The sequence below is a fragment of the Aulonocara sp. 'chitande type north' Nkhata Bay genome, linkage group LG23 (assembly GCF_057382095.1).
Source record: "Aulonocara sp. 'chitande type north' Nkhata Bay isolate Kocher_YH1m ecotype deep benthic linkage group LG23, A_spYH_male_GT1.1, whole genome shotgun sequence".
NCBI classification, from domain to species: Eukaryota; Metazoa; Chordata; class Actinopteri; order Cichliformes; family Cichlidae; genus Aulonocara; species Aulonocara sp. 'chitande type north' Nkhata Bay.
This window is the reverse complement of record NC_141365.1, coordinates 43,869,542-43,887,611: the sequence shown is the minus strand read 5'-3', so window position 1 is coordinate 43,887,611 and position 18,070 is coordinate 43,869,542. Positions and strand designations below refer to the sequence as shown.

Here is an 18,070-nt window from a genome sequence, read left to right as displayed (position 1 = left end):
GTTCTCATCTGATCTCTGAAGGTAACCAGGGGCGGTCCTGCATAGTCGCGTCACCTTCACCTTGCTCCATGTTAGAAACTCCATGATATCGTGTTCCCTGCTCAGGGTAGCACACTGATGCGCATTTATTCAGTATTCTTCGGGGCCGCAGTCGGCAGCCAATAAGAGTTAAAACTGGTTGCACAAGAGTGTCAGGTTGACACTGTGCACGCTACAAGGTTAACGAGTTCCTCACTATTGAGCCCAGACGGACTAGCCGTAGACATTCTCTACATTTACAGAATAAATAAGTTAGTGTATTTCCTAAAAATTTCGTTCCTGCTGTTCTTTTGTTTTGTTTTGCACAAAAGGGAAATGCAATCAGGAGCGTTGTCATGAAGCTTTTCCTCAAGCTGCCTCCACTGAGTGAGCAGCGGCGCCCTCTGCAGTTTGTGTGTGGGAGTGCAAAAGCTTACAGCACCTGGTATTCCCAGGCGGTCTCCCATCCAAGTACTGACCAGGCCCGACCCTGCTTAGCTTCCGAGATCAGACGAGATCGGGCGTGTTCAGGGTGGTATGGCCGTAAGCGAGGGAAACCCGCTATAAAAGACCTTTTATACTTGGCAAATGTCACGCACTTTAAGAGATAGAATTGTACTAAGCTTCACATGTTACAGCGAAAACATGCAAACCTTTGTTGTGAACTGCAGCTTCAACACTGAGCTGCAAAAATGCTTTTCCCGCGGTAACGTCACCATAATAACACATGTTACTTTCTCACAGCACAGTGTTAAAGTGACACAGAGCACACAGTGTGTTAGGACCATTTGAAAGTCCAACATTTTTGTGCTTTGGACAATTCAACTTATATACAGGACATAAAAACCTAAGCATGACTGCGTCATCACAGCATGTATAAAGAGGCTGTTTGTGAAGCAGTCCCTCGCTTACGGCCGCGCCACCCTGAACGCGCCCGATCTCGTATGATCTCGGAAGCCAAGCTGGGTCGGGCCTGGTCAGTACTTGGATGGGAGACTGCCTGGGAATACCAGGTGCCGTAAGCTTTTGCATTTCAACACACAAATGACAGTTTAAATAGTGAAACGGATCTGAGGCACTCTTTAAGCTCATTTTCCAATAGGATGGTTAGTGAGTCTTGCGCAAAGAGCTCTTCCACTCATGTAGTAATGTCAAATTCTTCAAGCGTTACATCAGTATCACTGTACATGCACAGAGCACCTGTAGATGTTTTTGTGCAAACACTCACAATTGTTTATGACGTGAATATTGCTGCATTAAGTATGCATTATAACTGTGCTGTCATGGGCAGCTATTAAAAATAAAAGTAGAAACTAATCAATATGCTTCACTCTAAATTGTTTTTTAAATCCCAATAAATGGGTTACAGTATCTACATGAAGCCCGTTGTCGAGGAAGCCTCTCACTTACGGCCATACCAGCCTGTTCTCATCTGATCTCTGAAGGTAACCAGGGGCGGTCCTGCATAGTCGCGTCACCTTCACCTTGCTCCATGTTAGAAACTCCATGATATCGTGTTCCCTGCTCAGGGTAGCACACTGATGCGCATTTATTCAGTATTCTTCGGGGCCGCAGTCGGCAGCCAATAAGAGTTAAAACTGGTTGCACAAGAGTGTCAGGTTGACACTGTGCACGCTACAAGGTTAACGAGTTCCTCACTATTGAGCCCAGACGGACTAGCCGTAGACATTCTCTACATTTACAGAATAAATAAGTTAGTGTATTTCCTAACAATTTCGTTCCTGCTGTTCTTTTGTTTTGTTTTGCACAAAAGGGAAATGCAATCAGGAGCGTTGTCATGAAGCTTTTCCTCAAGCTGCCTCCACTGAGTGAGCAGCGGCGCCCTCTGCAGTTTGTGTGTGGGAGTGCAAAAGCTTACAGCACCTGGTATTCCCAGGCGGTCTCCCATCCAAGTACTGACCAGGCCCGACCCTGCTTAGCTTCCGAGATCAGACGAGATCGGGCGTGTTCAGGGTGGTATGGCCGTAAGCGAGGGAAACCCGCTATAAAAGACCTTTTATACTTGGCAAATGTCACGCACTTTAAAATATAGGATTGTACTAAGCTTCACATGTTACAGCGAAAACATGCAAACCTTTGTTGTGAACTGCAGCTTCAACACTGAGCTGCAAAAATGCTTTTCCCGCGGTAACGTCACCATAATAACACATGTTACTTTCTCACAGCACAGTGTTAAAGTGACACAGAGCACACAGTGTGTTAGGACCATTTGAAAGTCCAACATTTTTGTGCTTTGGACAATTCAACTTATATACAGGACATAAAAACCTAAGCATGACTGCGTCATCACAGCATGTATAAAGAGGCTGTTTGTGAAGCAGTCCCTCGCTTACGGCCACACCACCCTCAACGCGCCCGATCTCGTCTGATCTCGGAAGCCAAGCTGGGTCGGGCCTGGTCAGTACTTGGATGGGAGACTGCCTGGGAATACCAGGTGCCGTAAGCTTTTGCATTTCAACACACAAATGACAGTTTAAATAGTGAAACGGATCTGAGGCACTCTTTAAGCTCATTTTCCAATAGGATGGTTAGTGAGTCTTGCGCAAAGAGCTCTTCCACTCATGTAGTAATGTCAAATTCTTCAAGCGTTACATCAGTATCACTGTACATGCACAGAGCACCTGTAGATGTTTTTGTGCAAACACTCACAATTGTTTATGACGTGAATATTGCTGCATTAAGTATGCATTATAACTGTGCTGTCATGGGCAGCTATTAAAAATAAAAGTAGAAACTAATCAATATGCTTCACTCTAAATTGTTTTTTAAATCCCAATAAATGGGTTACAGTATCTACATGAAGCCCGTTGTCGAGGAAGCCTCTCACTTACGGCCATACCAGCCTGTTCTCATCTGATCTCTGAAGGTAACCAGGGGCGGTCCTGCATAGTCGCGTCACCTTCACCTTGCTCCATGTTAGAAACTCCATGATATCGTGTTCCCTGCTCAGGGTAGCACACTGATGCGCATTTATTCAGTATTCTTCGGGGCCGCAGTCGGCAGCCAATAAGAGTTAAAACTGGTTGCACAAGAGTGTCAGGTTGACACTGTGCACGCTACAAGGTTAACGAGTTCCTCACTATTGAGCCCAGACGGACTAGCCGTAGACATTCTCTACATTTACAGAATAAATAAGTTAGTGTATTTCCTAACAATTTCGTTCCTGCTGTTCTTTTGTTTTGTTTTGCACAAAAGGGAAATGCAATCAGGAGCGTTGTCATGAAGCTTTTCCTCAAGCTGCCTCCACTGAGTGAGCAGCGGCGCCCTCTGCAGTTTGTGTGTGGGAGTGCAAAAGCTTACAGCACCTGGTATTCCCAGGCGGTCTCCCATCCAAGTACTGACCAGGCCCGACCCTGCTTAGCTTCCGAGATCAGACGAGATCGGGCGTGTTCAGGGTGGTATGGCCGTAAGCGAGGGAAACCCGCTATAAAAGACCTTTTATACTTGGCAAATGTCACGCACTTTAAGATATAGAATTGTACTAAGCTTCACATGTTACAGCGAAAACATGCAAACCTTTGTTGTGAACTGCAGCTTCAACACTGAGCTGCAAAAATGCTTTTCCCGCGGTAACGTCACCATAATAACACATGTTACTTTCTCACAGCACAGTGTTAAAGTGACACAGAGCACACAGTGTGTTAGGACCATTTGAAAGTCCAACATTTTTGTGCTTTGGACAATTCAACTTATATACAGGACATAAAAACCTAAGCATGACTGCGTCATCACAGCATGTATAAAGAGGCTGTTTGTGAAGCAGTCCCTCGCTTACGGCCACACCACCCTGAACGCGCCCGATCTCGTATGATCTCGGAAGCCAAGCTGGGTCGGGCCTGGTCAGTACTTGGATGGGAGACTGCCTGGGAATACCAGGTGCCGTAAGCTTTTGCATTTCAACACACAAATGACAGTTTAAATAGTGAAACGGATCTGAGGCACTCTTTAAGCTCATTTTCCAATAGGATGGTTAGTGAGTCTTGCGCAAAGAGCTCTTCCACTCATGTAGTAATGTCAAATTCTTCAAGCGTTACATCAATATCACTGTACATGCACAGAGCACCTGTAGATGTTTTTGTGCAAACACTCACAATTGTTTATGACGTGAATATTGCTGCATTAAGTATGCATTATAACTGTGCTGTCATGGGCAGCTATTAAAAATAAAAGTAGAAACTAATCAATATGCTTCACTCTAAATTGTTTTTTAAATCCCAATAAATGGGTTACAGTATCTACATGAAGCCCGTTGTCGAGGAAGCCTCTCACTTACGGCCATACCAGCCTGTTCTCATCTGATCTCTGAAGGTAACCAGGGGCGGTCCTGCATAGTCGCGTCACCTTCACCTTGCTCCATGTTAGAAACTCCATGATATCGTGTTCCCTGCTCAGGGTAGCACACTGATGCGCATTTATTCAGTATTCTTCGGGGCCGCAGTCGGCAGCCAATAAGAGTTAAAACTGGTTGCACAAGAGTGTCAGGTTGACACTGTGCACGCTACAAGGTTAACGAGTTCCTCACTATTGAGCCCAGACGGACTAGCCGTAGACATTCTCTACATTTACAGAATAAATAAGTTAGTGTATTTCCTAAAAATTTCGTTCCTGCTGTTCTTTTGTTTTGTTTTGCACAAAAGGGAAATGCAATCAGGAGCGTTGTCATGAAGCTTTTCCTCAAGCTGCCTCCACTGAGTGAGCAGCGGCGCCCTCTGCAGTTTGTGTGTGGGAGTGCAAAAGCTTACAGCACCTGGTATTCCCAGGCGGTCTCCCATCCAAGTACTGACCAGGCCCGACCCTGCTTAGCTTCCGAGATCAGACGAGATCGGGCGTGTTCAGGGTGGTATGGCCGTAAGCGAGGGAAACCCGCTATAAAAGACCTTTTATACTTGGCAAATGTCACGCACTTTAAAATATAGGATTGTACTAAGCTTCACATGTTACAGCGAAAACATGCAAACCTTTGTTGTGAACTGCAGCTTCAACACTGAGCTGCAAAAATGCTTTTCCCGCGGTAACGTCACCATAATAACACATGTTACTTTCTCACAGCACAGTGTTAAAGTGACAGAGAGCACACAGTGTGTTAGGACCATTTGAAAGTCCAACATTTTTGTGCTTTGGACAATTCAACTTATATACAGGACATAAAAACCTAAGCATGACTGCGTCATCACAGCATGTATAAAGAGGCTGTTTGTGAAGCAGTCCCTCGCTTACGGCCACACCACCCTGAACGCGCCCGATCTCGTCTGATCTCGGAAGCCAAGCTGGGTCGGGCCTGGTCAGTACTTGGATGGGAGACTGCCTGGGAATACCAGGTGCCGTAAGCTTTTGCATTTCAACACACAAATGACAGTTTAAATAGTGAAACGGATCTGAGGCACTCTTTAAGCTCATTTTCCAATAGGATGGTTAGTGAGTCTTGCGCAAAGAGCTCTTCCACTCATGTAGTAATGTCAAATTCTTCAAGCGTTACATCAGTATCACTGTACATGCACAGAGCACCTGTAGATGTTTTTGTGCAAACACTCACAATTGTTTATGACGTGAATATTGCTGCATTAAGTATGCATTATAACTGTGCTGTCATGGGCAGCTATTAAAAATAAAAGTAGAAACTAATCAATATGCTTCACTCTAAATTGTTTTTTAAATCCCAATAAATGGGTTACAGTATCTACATGAAGCCCGTTGTCGAGGAAGCCTCTCACTTACGGCCATACCAGCCTGTTCTCATCTGATCTCTGAAGGTAACCAGGGGCGGTCCTGCATAGTCGCGTCACCTTCACCTTGCTCCATGTTAGAAACTCCATGATATCGTGTTCCCTGCTCAGGGTAGCACACTGATGCGCATTTATTCAGTATTCTTCGGGGCCGCAGTCGGCAGCCAATAAGAGTTAAAACTGGTTGCACAAGAGTGTCAGGTTGACACTGTGCACGCTACAAGGTTAACGAGTTCCTCACTATTGAGCCCAGACGGACTAGCCGTAGACATTCTCTACATTTACAGAATAAATAAGTTAGTGTATTTCCTAACAATTTCGTTCCTGCTGTTCTTTTGTTTTGTTTTGCACAAAAGGGAAATGCAATCAGGAGCGTTGTCATGAAGCTTTTCCTCAAGCTGCCTCCACTGAGTGAGCAGCGGCGCCCTCTGCAGTTTGTGTGTGGGAGTGCAAAAGCTTACAGCACCTGGTATTCCCAGGCGGTCTCCCATCCAAGTACTGACCAGGCCCGACCCTGCTTAGCTTCCGAGATCAGACGAGATCGGGCGTGTTCAGGGTGGTATGGCCGTAAGCGAGGGAAACCCGCTATAAAAGACCTTTTATACTTGGCAAATGTCACGCACTTTAAGATATAGAATTGTACTAAGCTTCACATGTTACAGCGAAAACATGCAAACCTTTGTTGTGAACTGCAGCTTCAACACTGAGCTGCAAAAATGCTTTTCCCGCGGTAACGTCACCATAATAACACATGTTACTTTCTCACAGCACAGTGTTAAAGTGACACAGAGCACACAGTGTGTTAGGACCATTTGAAAGTCCAACATTTTTGTGCTTTGGACAATTCAACTTATATACAGGACATAAAAACCTAAGCATGACTGCGTCATCACAGCATGTATAAAGAGGCTGTTTGTGAAGCAGTCCCTCGCTTACGGCCACACCACCCTCAACGCGCCCGATCTCGTCTGATCTCGGAAGCCAAGCTGGGTCGGGCCTGGTCAGTACTTGGATGGGAGACTGCCTGGGAATACCAGGTGCCGTAAGCTTTTGCATTTCAACACACAAATGACAGTTTAAATAGTGAAACGGATCTGAGGCACTCTTTAAGCTCATTTTCCAATAGGATGGTTAGTGAGTCTTGCGCAAAGAGCTCTTCCACTCATGTAGTAATGTCAAATTCTTCAAGCGTTACATCAATATCACTGTACATGCACAGAGCACCTGTAGATGTTTTTGTGCAAACACTCACAATTGTTTATGACGTGAATATTGCTGCATTAAGTATGCATTATAACTGTGCTGTCATGGGCAGCTATTAAAAATAAAAGTAGAAACTAATCAATATGCTTCACTCTAAATTGTTTTTTAAATCCCAATAAATGGGTTACAGTATCTACATGAAGCCCGTTGTCGAGGAAGCCTCTCACTTACGGCCATACCAGCCTGTTCTCATCTGATCTCTGAAGGTAACCAGGGGCGGTCCTGCATAGTCGCGTCACCTTCACCTTGCTCCATGTTAGAAACTCCATGATATCGTGTTCCCTGCTCAGGGTAGCACACTGATGCGCATTTATTCAGTATTCTTCGGGGCCGCAGTCGGCAGCCAATAAGAGTTAAAACTGGTTGCACAAGAGTGTCAGGTTGACACTGTGCACGCTACAAGGTTAACGAGTTCCTCACTATTGAGCCCAGACGGACTAGCCGTAGACATTCTCTACATTTACAGAATAAATAAGTTAGTGTATTTCCTAAAAATTTCGTTCCTGCTGTTCTTTTGTTTTGTTTTGCACAAAAGGGAAATGCAATCAGGAGCGTTGTCATGAAGCTTTTCCTCAAGCTGCCTCCACTGAGTGAGCAGCGGCGCCCTCTGCAGTTTGTGTGTGGGAGTGCAAAAGCTTACAGCACCTGGTATTCCCAGGCGGTCTCCCATCCAAGTACTGACCAGGCCCGACCCTGCTTAGCTTCCGAGATCAGACGAGATCGGGCGTGTTCAGGGTGGTATGGCCGTAAGCGAGGGAAACCCGCTATAAAAGACCTTTTATACTTGGCAAATGTCACGCACTTTAAAATATAGGATTGTACTAAGCTTCACATGTTACAGCGAAAACATGCAAACCTTTGTTGTGAACTGCAGCTTCAACACTGAGCTGCAAAAATGCTTTTCCCGCGGTAACGTCACCATAATAACACATGTTACTTTCTCACAGCACAGTGTTAAAGTGACACAGAGCACACAGTATGTTAGGACCATTTGGAAGTCCAACATTTTTGTGCTTTGGACAATTCAACTTATATACAGGACATAAAAACCTAAGCATGACTGCGTCATCACAGCATGTATAAAGAGGCTGTTTGTGAAGCAGTCCCTCGCTTACGGCCACACCACCCTGAACGCGCCCGATCTCGTATGATCTCGGAAGCCAAGCTAGGTCGGGCCTGGTCAGTACTTGGATGGGAGACTGCCTGGGAATACCAGGTGCCGTAAGCTTTTGCATTTCAACACACAAATGACAGTTTAAATAGTGAAACGGATCTGAGGCACTCTTTAAGCTCATTTTCCAATAGGATGGTTAGTGAGTCTTGCGCAAAGAGCTCTTCCACTCATGTAGTAATGTCAAATTCTTCAAGCGTTACATCAATATCACTGTACATGCACAGAGCACCTGTAGATGTTTTTGTGCAAACACTCACAATTGTTTATGACGTGAATATTGCTGCATTAAGTATGCATTATAACTGTGCTGTCATGGGCAGCTATTAAAAATAAAAGTAGAAACTAATCAATATGCTTCACTCTAAATTGTTTTTTAAATCCCAATAAATGGGTTACAGTATCTACATGAAGCCCGTTGTCGAGGAAGCCTCTCACTTACGGCCATACCAGCCTGTTCTCATCTGATCTCTGAAGGTAACCAGGGGCGGTCCTGCATAGTCGCGTCACCTTCACCTTGCTCCATGTTAGAAACTCCATGATATCGTGTTCCCTGCTCAGGGTAGCACACTGATGCGCATTTATTCAGTATTCTTCGGGGCCGCAGTCGGCAGCCAATAAGAGTTAAAACTGGTTGCACAAGAGTGTCAGGTTGACACTGTGCCCGCTGCACGCTACAAGGTTAACGAGTTCCTCACTATTGAGCCCAGACGGACTAGCCGTAGACATTCTCTACATTTACAGAATAAATAAGTTAGTGTATTTCCTAAAAATTTCGTTCCTGCTGTTCTTTTGTTTTGTTTTGCACAAAAGGGAAATGCAATCAGGAGCGTTGTCATGAAGCTTTTCCTCAAGCTGCCTCCACTGAGTGAGCAGCGGCGCCCTCTGCAGTTTGTGTGTGGGAGTGCAAAAGCTTACAGCACCTGGTATTCCCAGGCGGTCTCCCATCCAAGTACTGACCAGGCCCGACCCTGCTTAGCTTCCGAGATCAGACGAGATCGGGCGTGTTCAGGGTGGTATGGCCGTAAGCGAGGGAAACCCGCTATAAAAGACCTTTTATACTTGGCAAATGTCACGCACTTTAAGATATAGAATTGTACTAAGCTTCACATGTTACAGCGAAAACATGCAAACCTTTGTTGTGAACTGCAGCTTCAACACTGAGCTGCAAAAATGCTTTTCCCGCGGTAACGTCACCATAATAACACATGTTACTTTCTCACAGCACAGTGTTAAAGTAACACAGAGCACACAGTGTGTTAGGACCATTTGAAAGTCCAACATTTTTGTGCTTTGGACAATTCAACTTATATACAGGACATAAAAACCTAAGCATGACTGCGTCATCACAGCATGTATAAAGAGGCTGTTTGTGAAGCAGTCCCTCGCTTACGGCCACACCACCCTGAACGCGCCCGATCTCGTATGATCTCGGAAGCCAAGCTAGGTCGGGCCTGGTCAGTACTTGGATGGGAGACTGCCTGGGAATACCAGGTGCCGTAAGCTTTTGCATTTCAACACACAAATGACAGTTTAAATAGTGAAACGGATCTGAGGCACTCTTTAAGCTCATTTTCCAATAGGATGGTTAGTGAGTCTTGCGCAAAGAGCTCTTCCACTCATGTAGTAATGTCAAATTCTTCAAGCGTTACATCAATATCACTGTACATGCACAGAGCACCTGTAGATGTTTTTGTGCAAACACTCACAATTGTTTATGACGTGAATATTGCAGCATTAAGTATGCATTATAACTGTGCTGTCATGGGCAGCTATTAAAAATAAAAGTAGAAACTAATCAATATGCTTCACTCTAAATTGTTTTTTAAATCCCAATAAATGGGTTACAGTATCTACATGAAGCCCGTTGTCGAGGAAGCCTCTCACTTACGGCCATACCAGCCTGTTCTCATCTGATCTCTGAAGGTAACCAGGGGCGGTCCTGCATAGTCGCGTCACCTTCACCTTGCTCCATGTTAGAAACTCCATGATATCGTGTTCCCTGCTCAGGGTAGCACACTGATGCGCATTTATTCAGTATTCTTCGGGGCCGCAGTCGGCAGCCAATAAGAGTTAAAACTGGTTGCACAAGAGTGTCAGGTTGACACTGTGCACGCTACAAGGTTAACGAGTTCCTCACTATTGAGCCCAGACGGACTAGCCGTAGACATTCTCTACATTTACAGAATAAATAAGTTAGTGTATTTCCTAAAAATTTCGTTCCTGCTGTTCTTTTGTTTTGTTTTGCACAAAAGGGAAATGCAATCAGGAGCGTTGTCATGAAGCTTTTCCTCAAGCTGCCTCCACTGAGTGAGCAGCGGCGCCCTCTGCAGTTTGTGTGTGGGAGTGCAAAAGCTTACAGCACCTGGTATTCCCAGGCGGTCTCCCATCCAAGTACTGACCAGGCCCGACCCTGCTTAGCTTCCGAGATCAGACGAGATCGGGCGTGTTCAGGGTGGTATGGCCGTAAGCGAGGGAAACCCGCTATAAAAGACCTTTTATACTTGGCAAATGTCACGCACTTTAAAATATAGGATTGTACTAAGCTTCACATGTTACAGCGAAAACATGCAAACCTTTGTTGTGAACTGCAGCTTCAACACTGAGCTGCAAAAATGCTTTTCCCGCGGTAACGTCACCATAATAACACATGTTACTTTCTCACAGCACAGTGTTAAAGTGACACAGAGCACACAGTGTGTTAGGACCATTTGAAAGTCCAACATTTTTGTGCTTTGGACAATTCAACTTATATACAGGACATAAAAACCTAAGCATGACTGCGTCATCACAGCATGTATAAAGAGGCTGTTTGTGAAGCAGTCCCTCGCTTACGGCCACACCACCCTCAACGCGCCCGATCTCGTCTGATCTCGGAAGCCAAGCTGGGTCGGGCCTGGTCAGTACTTGGATGGGAGACTGCCTGGGAATACCAGGTGCCGTAAGCTTTTGCATTTCAACACACAAATGACAGTTTAAATAGTGAAACGGATCTGAGGCACTCTTTAAGCTCATTTTCCAATAGGATGGTTAGTGAGTCTTGCGCAAAGAGCTCTTCCACTCATGTAGTAATGTCAAATTCTTCAAGCGTTACATCAGTATCACTGTACATGCACAGAGCACCTGTAGATGTTTTTGTGCAAACACTCACAATTGTTTATGACGTGAATATTGCTGCATTAAGTATGCATTATAACTGTGCTGTCATGGGCAGCTATTAAAAATAAAAGTAGAAACTAATCAATATGCTTCACTCTAAATTGTTTTTTAAATCCCAATAAATGGGTTACAGTATCTACATGAAGCCCGTTGTCGAGGAAGCCTCTCACTTACGGCCATACCAGCCTGTTCTCATCTGATCTCTGAAGGTAACCAGGGGCGGTCCTGCATAGTCGCGTCACCTTCACCTTGCTCCATGTTAGAAACTCCATGATATCGTGTTCCCTGCTCAGGGTAGCACACTGATGCGCATTTATTCAGTATTCTTCGGGGCCGCAGTCGGCAGCCAATAAGAGTTAAAACTGGTTGCACAAGAGTGTCAGGTTGACACTGTGCACGCTACAAGGTTAACGAGTTCCTCACTATTGAGCCCAGACGGACTAGCCGTAGACATTCTCTACATTTACAGAATAAATAAGTTAGTGTATTTCCTAAAAATTTCGTTCCTGCTGTTCTTTTGTTTTGTTTTGCACAAAAGGGAAATGCAATCAGGAGCGTTGTCATGAAGCTTTTCCTCAAGCTGCCTCCACTGAGTGAGCAGCGGCGCCCTCTGCAGTTTGTGTGTGGGAGTGCAAAAGCTTACAGCACCTGGTATTCCCAGGCGGTCTCCCATCCAAGTACTGACCAGGCCCGACCCTGCTTAGCTTCCGAGATCAGACGAGATCGGGCGTGTTCAGGGTGGTATGGCCGTAAGCGAGGGAAACCCGCTATAAAAGACCTTTTATACTTGGCAAATGTCACGCACTTTAAGAGATAGAATTGTACTAAGCTTCACATGTTACAGCGAAAACATGCAAACCTTTGTTGTGAACTGCAGCTTCAACACTGAGCTGCAAAAATGCTTTTCCCGCGGTAACGTCACCATAATAACACATGTTACTTTCTCACAGCACAGTGTTAAAGTGACACAGAGCACACAGTGTGTTAGGACCATTTGAAAGTCCAACATTTTTGTGCTTTGGACAATTCAACTTATATACAGGACATAAAAACCTAAGCATGACTGCGTCATCACAGCATGTATAAAGAGGCTGTTTGTGAAGCAGTCCCTCGCTTACGGCCGCGCCACCCTGAACGCGCCCGATCTCGTATGATCTCGGAAGCCAAGCTGGGTCGGGCCTGGTCAGTACTTGGATGGGAGACTGCCTGGGAATACCAGGTGCCGTAAGCTTTTGCATTTCAACACACAAATGACAGTTTAAATAGTGAAACGGATCTGAGGCACTCTTTAAGCTCATTTTCCAATAGGATGGTTAGTGAGTCTTGCGCAAAGAGCTCTTCCACTCATGTAGTAATGTCAAATTCTTCAAGCGTTACATCAGTATCACTGTACATGCACAGAGCACCTGTAGATGTTTTTGTGCAAACACTCACAATTGTTTATGACGTGAATATTGCTGCATTAAGTATGCATTATAACTGTGCTGTCATGGGCAGCTATTAAAAATAAAAGTAGAAACTAATCAATATGCTTCACTCTAAATTGTTTTTTAAATCCCAATAAATGGGTTACAGTATCTACATGAAGCCCGTTGTCGAGGAAGCCTCTCACTTACGGCCATACCAGCCTGTTCTCATCTGATCTCTGAAGGTAACCAGGGGCGGTCCTGCATAGTCGCGTCACCTTCACCTTGCTCCATGTTAGAAACTCCATGATATCGTGTTCCCTGCTCAGGGTAGCACACTGATGCGCATTTATTCAGTATTCTTCGGGGCCGCAGTCGGCAGCCAATAAGAGTTAAAACTGGTTGCACAAGAGTGTCAGGTTGACACTGTGCACGCTACAAGGTTAACGAGTTCCTCACTATTGAGCCCAGACGGACTAGCCGTAGACATTCTCTACATTTACAGAATAAATAAGTTAGTGTATTTCCTAACAATTTCGTTCCTGCTGTTCTTTTGTTTTGTTTTGCACAAAAGGGAAATGCAATCAGGAGCGTTGTCATGAAGCTTTTCCTCAAGCTGCCTCCACTGAGTGAGCAGCGGCGCCCTCTGCAGTTTGTGTGTGGGAGTGCAAAAGCTTACAGCACCTGGTATTCCCAGGCGGTCTCCCATCCAAGTACTGACCAGGCCCGACCCTGCTTAGCTTCCGAGATCAGACGAGATCGGGCGTGTTCAGGGTGGTATGGCCGTAAGCGAGGGAAACCCGCTATAAAAGACCTTTTATACTTGGCAAATGTCACGCACTTTAAAATATAGGATTGTACTAAGCTTCACATGTTACAGCGAAAACATGCAAACCTTTGTTGTGAACTGCAGCTTCAACACTGAGCTGCAAAAATGCTTTTCCCGCGGTAACGTCACCATAATAACACATGTTACTTTCTCACAGCACAGTGTTAAAGTGACACAGAGCACACAGTGTGTTAGGACCATTTGAAAGTCCAACATTTTTGTGCTTTGGACAATTCAACTTATATACAGGACATAAAAACCTAAGCATGACTGCGTCATCACAGCATGTATAAAGAGGCTGTTTGTGAAGCAGTCCCTCGCTTACGGCCACACCACCCTCAACGCGCCCGATCTCGTCTGATCTCGGAAGCCAAGCTGGGTCGGGCCTGGTCAGTACTTGGATGGGAGACTGCCTGGGAATACCAGGTGCCGTAAGCTTTTGCATTTCAACACACAAATGACAGTTTAAATAGTGAAACGGATCTGAGGCACTCTTTAAGCTCATTTTCCAATAGGATGGTTAGTGAGTCTTGCGCAAAGAGCTCTTCCACTCATGTAGTAATGTCAAATTCTTCAAGCGTTACATCAGTATCACTGTACATGCACAGAGCACCTGTAGATGTTTTTGTGCAAACACTCACAATTGTTTATGACGTGAATATTGCTGCATTAAGTATGCATTATAACTGTGCTGTCATGGGCAGCTATTAAAAATAAAAGTAGAAACTAATCAATATGCTTCACTCTAAATTGTTTTTTAAATCCCAATAAATGGGTTACAGTATCTACATGAAGCCCGTTGTCGAGGAAGCCTCTCACTTACGGCCATACCAGCCTGTTCTCATCTGATCTCTGAAGGTAACCAGGGGCGGTCCTGCATAGTCGCGTCACCTTCACCTTGCTCCATGTTAGAAACTCCATGATATCGTGTTCCCTGCTCAGGGTAGCACACTGATGCGCATTTATTCAGTATTCTTCGGGGCCGCAGTCGGCAGCCAATAAGAGTTAAAACTGGTTGCACAAGAGTGTCAGGTTGACACTGTGCACGCTACAAGGTTAACGAGTTCCTCACTATTGAGCCCAGACGGACTAGCCGTAGACATTCTCTACATTTACAGAATAAATAAGTTAGTGTATTTCCTAACAATTTCGTTCCTGCTGTTCTTTTGTTTTGTTTTGCACAAAAGGGAAATGCAATCAGGAGCGTTGTCATGAAGCTTTTCCTCAAGCTGCCTCCACTGAGTGAGCAGCGGCGCCCTCTGCAGTTTGTGTGTGGGAGTGCAAAAGCTTACAGCACCTGGTATTCCCAGGCGGTCTCCCATCCAAGTACTGACCAGGCCCGACCCTGCTTAGCTTCCGAGATCAGACGAGATCGGGCGTGTTCAGGGTGGTATGGCCGTAAGCGAGGGAAACCCGCTATAAAAGACCTTTTATACTTGGCAAATGTCACGCACTTTAAGATATAGAATTGTACTAAGCTTCACATGTTACAGCGAAAACATGCAAACCTTTGTTGTGAACTGCAGCTTCAACACTGAGCTGCAAAAATGCTTTTCCCGCGGTAACGTCACCATAATAACACATGTTACTTTCTCACAGCACAGTGTTAAAGTGACACAGAGCACACAGTGTGTTAGGACCATTTGAAAGTCCAACATTTTTGTGCTTTGGACAATTCAACTTATATACAGGACATAAAAACCTAAGCATGACTGCGTCATCACAGCATGTATAAAGAGGCTGTTTGTGAAGCAGTCCCTCGCTTACGGCCACACCACCCTGAACGCGCCCGATCTCGTATGATCTCGGAAGCCAAGCTGGGTCGGGCCTGGTCAGTACTTGGATGGGAGACTGCCTGGGAATACCAGGTGCCGTAAGCTTTTGCATTTCAACACACAAATGACAGTTTAAATAGTGAAACGGATCTGAGGCACTCTTTAAGCTCATTTTCCAATAGGATGGTTAGTGAGTCTTGCGCAAAGAGCTCTTCCACTCATGTAGTAATGTCAAATTCTTCAAGCGTTACATCAATATCACTGTACATGCACAGAGCACCTGTAGATGTTTTTGTGCAAACACTCACAATTGTTTATGACGTGAATATTGCTGCATTAAGTATGCATTATAACTGTGCTGTCATGGGCAGCTATTAAAAATAAAAGTAGAAACTAATCAATATGCTTCACTCTAAATTGTTTTTTAAATCCCAATAAATGGGTTACAGTATCTACATGAAGCCCGTTGTCGAGGAAGCCTCTCACTTACGGCCATACCAGCCTGTTCTCATCTGATCTCTGAAGGTAACCAGGGGCGGTCCTGCATAGTCGCGTCACCTTCACCTTGCTCCATGTTAGAAACTCCATGATATCGTGTTCCCTGCTCAGGGTAGCACACTGATGCGCATTTATTCAGTATTCTTCGGGGCCGCAGTCGGCAGCCAATAAGAGTTAAAACTGGTTGCACAAGAGTGTCAGGTTGACACTGTGCACGCTACAAGGTTAACGAGTTCCTCACTATTGAGCCCAGACGGACTAGCCGTAGACATTCTCTACATTTACAGAATAAATAAGTTAGTGTATTTCCTAAAAATTTCGTTCCTGCTGTTCTTTTGTTTTGTTTTGCACAAAAGGGAAATGCAATCAGGAGCGTTGTCATGAAGCTTTTCCTCAAGCTGCCTCCACTGAGTGAGCAGCGGCGCCCTCTGCAGTTTGTGTGTGGGAGTGCAAAAGCTTACAGCACCTGGTATTCCCAGGCGGTCTCCCATCCAAGTACTGACCAGGCCCGACCCTGCTTAGCTTCCGAGATCAGACGAGATCGGGCGTGTTCAGGGTGGTATGGCCGTAAGCGAGGGAAACCCGCTATAAAAGACCTTTTATACTTGGCAAATGTCACGCACTTTAAAATATAGGATTGTACTAAGCTTCACATGTTACAGCGAAAACATGCAAACCTTTGTTGTGAACTGCAGCTTCAACACTGAGCTGCAAAAATGCTTTTCCCGCGGTAACGTCACCATAATAACACATGTTACTTTCTCACAGCACAGTGTTAAAGTGACAGAGAGCACACAGTGTGTTAGGACCATTTGGAAGTCCAACATTTTTGTGCTTTGGACAATTCAACTTATATACAGGACATAAAAACCTAAGCATGACTGCGTCATCACAGCATGTATAAAGAGGCTGTTTGTGAAGCAGTCCCTCGCTTACGGCCACACCACCCTGAACGCGCCCGATCTCGTCTGATCTCGGAAGCCAAGCTGGGTCGGGCCTGGTCAGTACTTGGATGGGAGACTTCCTGGGAATACCAGGTGCCGTAAGCTTTTGCATTTCAACACACAAATGACAGTTTAAATAGTGAAACGGATCTGAGGCACTCTTTAAGCTCATTTTCCAATAGGATGGTTAGTGAGTCTTGCGCAAAGAGCTCTTCCACTCATGTAGTAATGTCAAATTCTTCAAGCGTTACATCAGTATCACTGTACATGCACAGAGCACCTGTAGATGTTTTTGTGCAAACACTCACAATTGTTTATGACGTGAATATTGCTGCATTAAGTATGCATGCATTATAACTGTGCTGTCATGGGCAGCTATTAAAAATAAAAGTAGAAACTAATCAATATGCTTCACTCTAAATTGTTTTTTAAATCCCAATAAATGGGTTACAGTATCTACATGAACCCCGTTGTCGAGGAAGCCTCTCACTTACGGCCATACCAGCCTGTTCTCATCTGATCTCTGAAGGTAACCAGGGGCGGTCCTGCATAGTCGCGTCACCTTCACCTTGCTCCATGTTAGAAACTCCATGATATCGTGTTCCCTGCTCAGGGTAGCACACTGATGCGCATTTATTCAGTATTCTTCGGGGCCGCAGTCGGCAGCCAATAAGAGTTAAAACTCGTTGCACAAGAGTGTCAGGTTGACACTGTGCCCGCTGCACGCTACAAGGTTAACGAGTTCCTCACTATTGAGCCCAGACGGACTAGCCGTAGACATTCTCTACATTTACAGAATAAATAAGTTTGTGTATTTCCTAAATATTTCGTTCCTGCTGTTCTTTTGTTTTGTTTTGCACAAAAGGGAAATGCAATCAGGAGCGTTGTCATGAAGCTTTTCCTCAAGCTGCCTCCACTGAGTGAGCAGCGGCGCCCTCTGCAGTTTGTGTGTGGGAGTGCAAAAGCTTACAGCACCTGGTATTCCCAGGCGGTCTCCCATCCAAGTACTGACCAGGCCCGACCCTGCTTAGCTTCCGAGATCAGACGAGATCGGGCGTGTTCAGGGTGGTATGGCCGTAAGCGAGGGAAACCCGCTATAAAAGACCTTTTATACTTGGCAAATGTCACGCACTTTAAAATATAGGATTGTACTAAGCTTCACATGTTACAGCGAAAACATGCAAACCTTTGTTGTGAACTGCAGCTTCAACACTGAGCTGCAAAAATGCTTTTCCCGCGGTAACGTCACCATAATAACACATG

General features: G+C 45.1%; 17 non-coding genes and 8 pseudogenes across 17 annotated transcripts; 12 read left to right on the top strand and 13 right to left on the bottom strand.

Annotated features, from left to right (window-relative positions):
- Window positions 1-448: 448 nt before the first annotated feature.
- On the bottom strand, window positions 449-567 carry LOC147302680 (5S ribosomal RNA). Its single transcript, XR_015127389.1, has one exon. It is a non-coding gene; the product is annotated as a 5S ribosomal RNA (ribosomal RNA).
- A 357-nt stretch (window positions 568-924) lies between these two features.
- Window positions 925-1,043, top strand: LOC147302679 (5S ribosomal RNA; annotated as a pseudogene).
- An 847-nt stretch (window positions 1,044-1,890) lies between these two features.
- Window positions 1,891-2,009, bottom strand: LOC147302678 (5S ribosomal RNA). Its single transcript, XR_015127388.1, has one exon. It is a non-coding gene; the product is annotated as a 5S ribosomal RNA (ribosomal RNA).
- Window positions 2,010-2,366: 357 nt separating this feature from the next.
- LOC147302677 (5S ribosomal RNA) lies at window positions 2,367-2,485 on the top strand (annotated as a pseudogene).
- Window positions 2,486-3,332: 847 nt separating this feature from the next.
- On the bottom strand, window positions 3,333-3,451 carry LOC147302676 (5S ribosomal RNA). Its single transcript, XR_015127386.1, has one exon. It is a non-coding gene; the product is annotated as a 5S ribosomal RNA (ribosomal RNA).
- A 357-nt stretch (window positions 3,452-3,808) lies between these two features.
- Window positions 3,809-3,927, top strand: LOC147302675 (5S ribosomal RNA). Its single transcript, XR_015127436.1, has one exon. It is a non-coding gene; the product is annotated as a 5S ribosomal RNA (ribosomal RNA).
- Window positions 3,928-4,774: 847 nt separating this feature from the next.
- LOC147302674 (5S ribosomal RNA) lies at window positions 4,775-4,893 on the bottom strand. Its single transcript, XR_015127385.1, has one exon. It is a non-coding gene; the product is annotated as a 5S ribosomal RNA (ribosomal RNA).
- A 357-nt stretch (window positions 4,894-5,250) lies between these two features.
- LOC147302673 (5S ribosomal RNA) lies at window positions 5,251-5,369 on the top strand. Its single transcript, XR_015127426.1, has one exon. It is a non-coding gene; the product is annotated as a 5S ribosomal RNA (ribosomal RNA).
- An 847-nt stretch (window positions 5,370-6,216) lies between these two features.
- Window positions 6,217-6,335, bottom strand: LOC147302672 (5S ribosomal RNA). The gene has a single exon (XR_015127384.1). It is a non-coding gene; the product is annotated as a 5S ribosomal RNA (ribosomal RNA).
- A 357-nt stretch (window positions 6,336-6,692) lies between these two features.
- Window positions 6,693-6,811, top strand: LOC147302671 (5S ribosomal RNA; annotated as a pseudogene).
- Window positions 6,812-7,658: 847 nt separating this feature from the next.
- Window positions 7,659-7,777, bottom strand: LOC147302670 (5S ribosomal RNA). The gene has a single exon (XR_015127383.1). It is a non-coding gene; the product is annotated as a 5S ribosomal RNA (ribosomal RNA).
- Window positions 7,778-8,134: 357 nt separating this feature from the next.
- LOC147302669 (5S ribosomal RNA) lies at window positions 8,135-8,253 on the top strand (annotated as a pseudogene).
- Window positions 8,254-9,107: 854 nt separating this feature from the next.
- On the bottom strand, window positions 9,108-9,226 carry LOC147302668 (5S ribosomal RNA). The gene has a single exon (XR_015127381.1). It is a non-coding gene; the product is annotated as a 5S ribosomal RNA (ribosomal RNA).
- Window positions 9,227-9,583: 357 nt separating this feature from the next.
- Window positions 9,584-9,702, top strand: LOC147302667 (5S ribosomal RNA; annotated as a pseudogene).
- Window positions 9,703-10,549: 847 nt separating this feature from the next.
- Window positions 10,550-10,668, bottom strand: LOC147302666 (5S ribosomal RNA). Its single transcript, XR_015127496.1, has one exon. It is a non-coding gene; the product is annotated as a 5S ribosomal RNA (ribosomal RNA).
- A 357-nt stretch (window positions 10,669-11,025) lies between these two features.
- On the top strand, window positions 11,026-11,144 carry LOC147302665 (5S ribosomal RNA; annotated as a pseudogene).
- Window positions 11,145-11,991: 847 nt separating this feature from the next.
- LOC147302664 (5S ribosomal RNA) lies at window positions 11,992-12,110 on the bottom strand. Its single transcript, XR_015127495.1, has one exon. It is a non-coding gene; the product is annotated as a 5S ribosomal RNA (ribosomal RNA).
- A 357-nt stretch (window positions 12,111-12,467) lies between these two features.
- Window positions 12,468-12,586, top strand: LOC147302663 (5S ribosomal RNA; annotated as a pseudogene).
- Window positions 12,587-13,433: 847 nt separating this feature from the next.
- Window positions 13,434-13,552, bottom strand: LOC147302662 (5S ribosomal RNA). The gene has a single exon (XR_015127494.1). It is a non-coding gene; the product is annotated as a 5S ribosomal RNA (ribosomal RNA).
- Window positions 13,553-13,909: 357 nt separating this feature from the next.
- LOC147302661 (5S ribosomal RNA) lies at window positions 13,910-14,028 on the top strand (annotated as a pseudogene).
- Window positions 14,029-14,875: 847 nt separating this feature from the next.
- LOC147302660 (5S ribosomal RNA) lies at window positions 14,876-14,994 on the bottom strand. The gene has a single exon (XR_015127493.1). It is a non-coding gene; the product is annotated as a 5S ribosomal RNA (ribosomal RNA).
- A 357-nt stretch (window positions 14,995-15,351) lies between these two features.
- LOC147302659 (5S ribosomal RNA) lies at window positions 15,352-15,470 on the top strand. Its single transcript, XR_015127435.1, has one exon. It is a non-coding gene; the product is annotated as a 5S ribosomal RNA (ribosomal RNA).
- Window positions 15,471-16,317: 847 nt separating this feature from the next.
- On the bottom strand, window positions 16,318-16,436 carry LOC147302658 (5S ribosomal RNA). The gene has a single exon (XR_015127492.1). It is a non-coding gene; the product is annotated as a 5S ribosomal RNA (ribosomal RNA).
- Window positions 16,437-16,793: 357 nt separating this feature from the next.
- Window positions 16,794-16,912, top strand: LOC147302657 (5S ribosomal RNA). The gene has a single exon (XR_015127424.1). It is a non-coding gene; the product is annotated as a 5S ribosomal RNA (ribosomal RNA).
- Window positions 16,913-17,770: 858 nt separating this feature from the next.
- LOC147302656 (5S ribosomal RNA) lies at window positions 17,771-17,889 on the bottom strand. Its single transcript, XR_015127490.1, has one exon. It is a non-coding gene; the product is annotated as a 5S ribosomal RNA (ribosomal RNA).
- Between the last annotated feature and the right edge of the window lie 181 nt (window positions 17,890-18,070).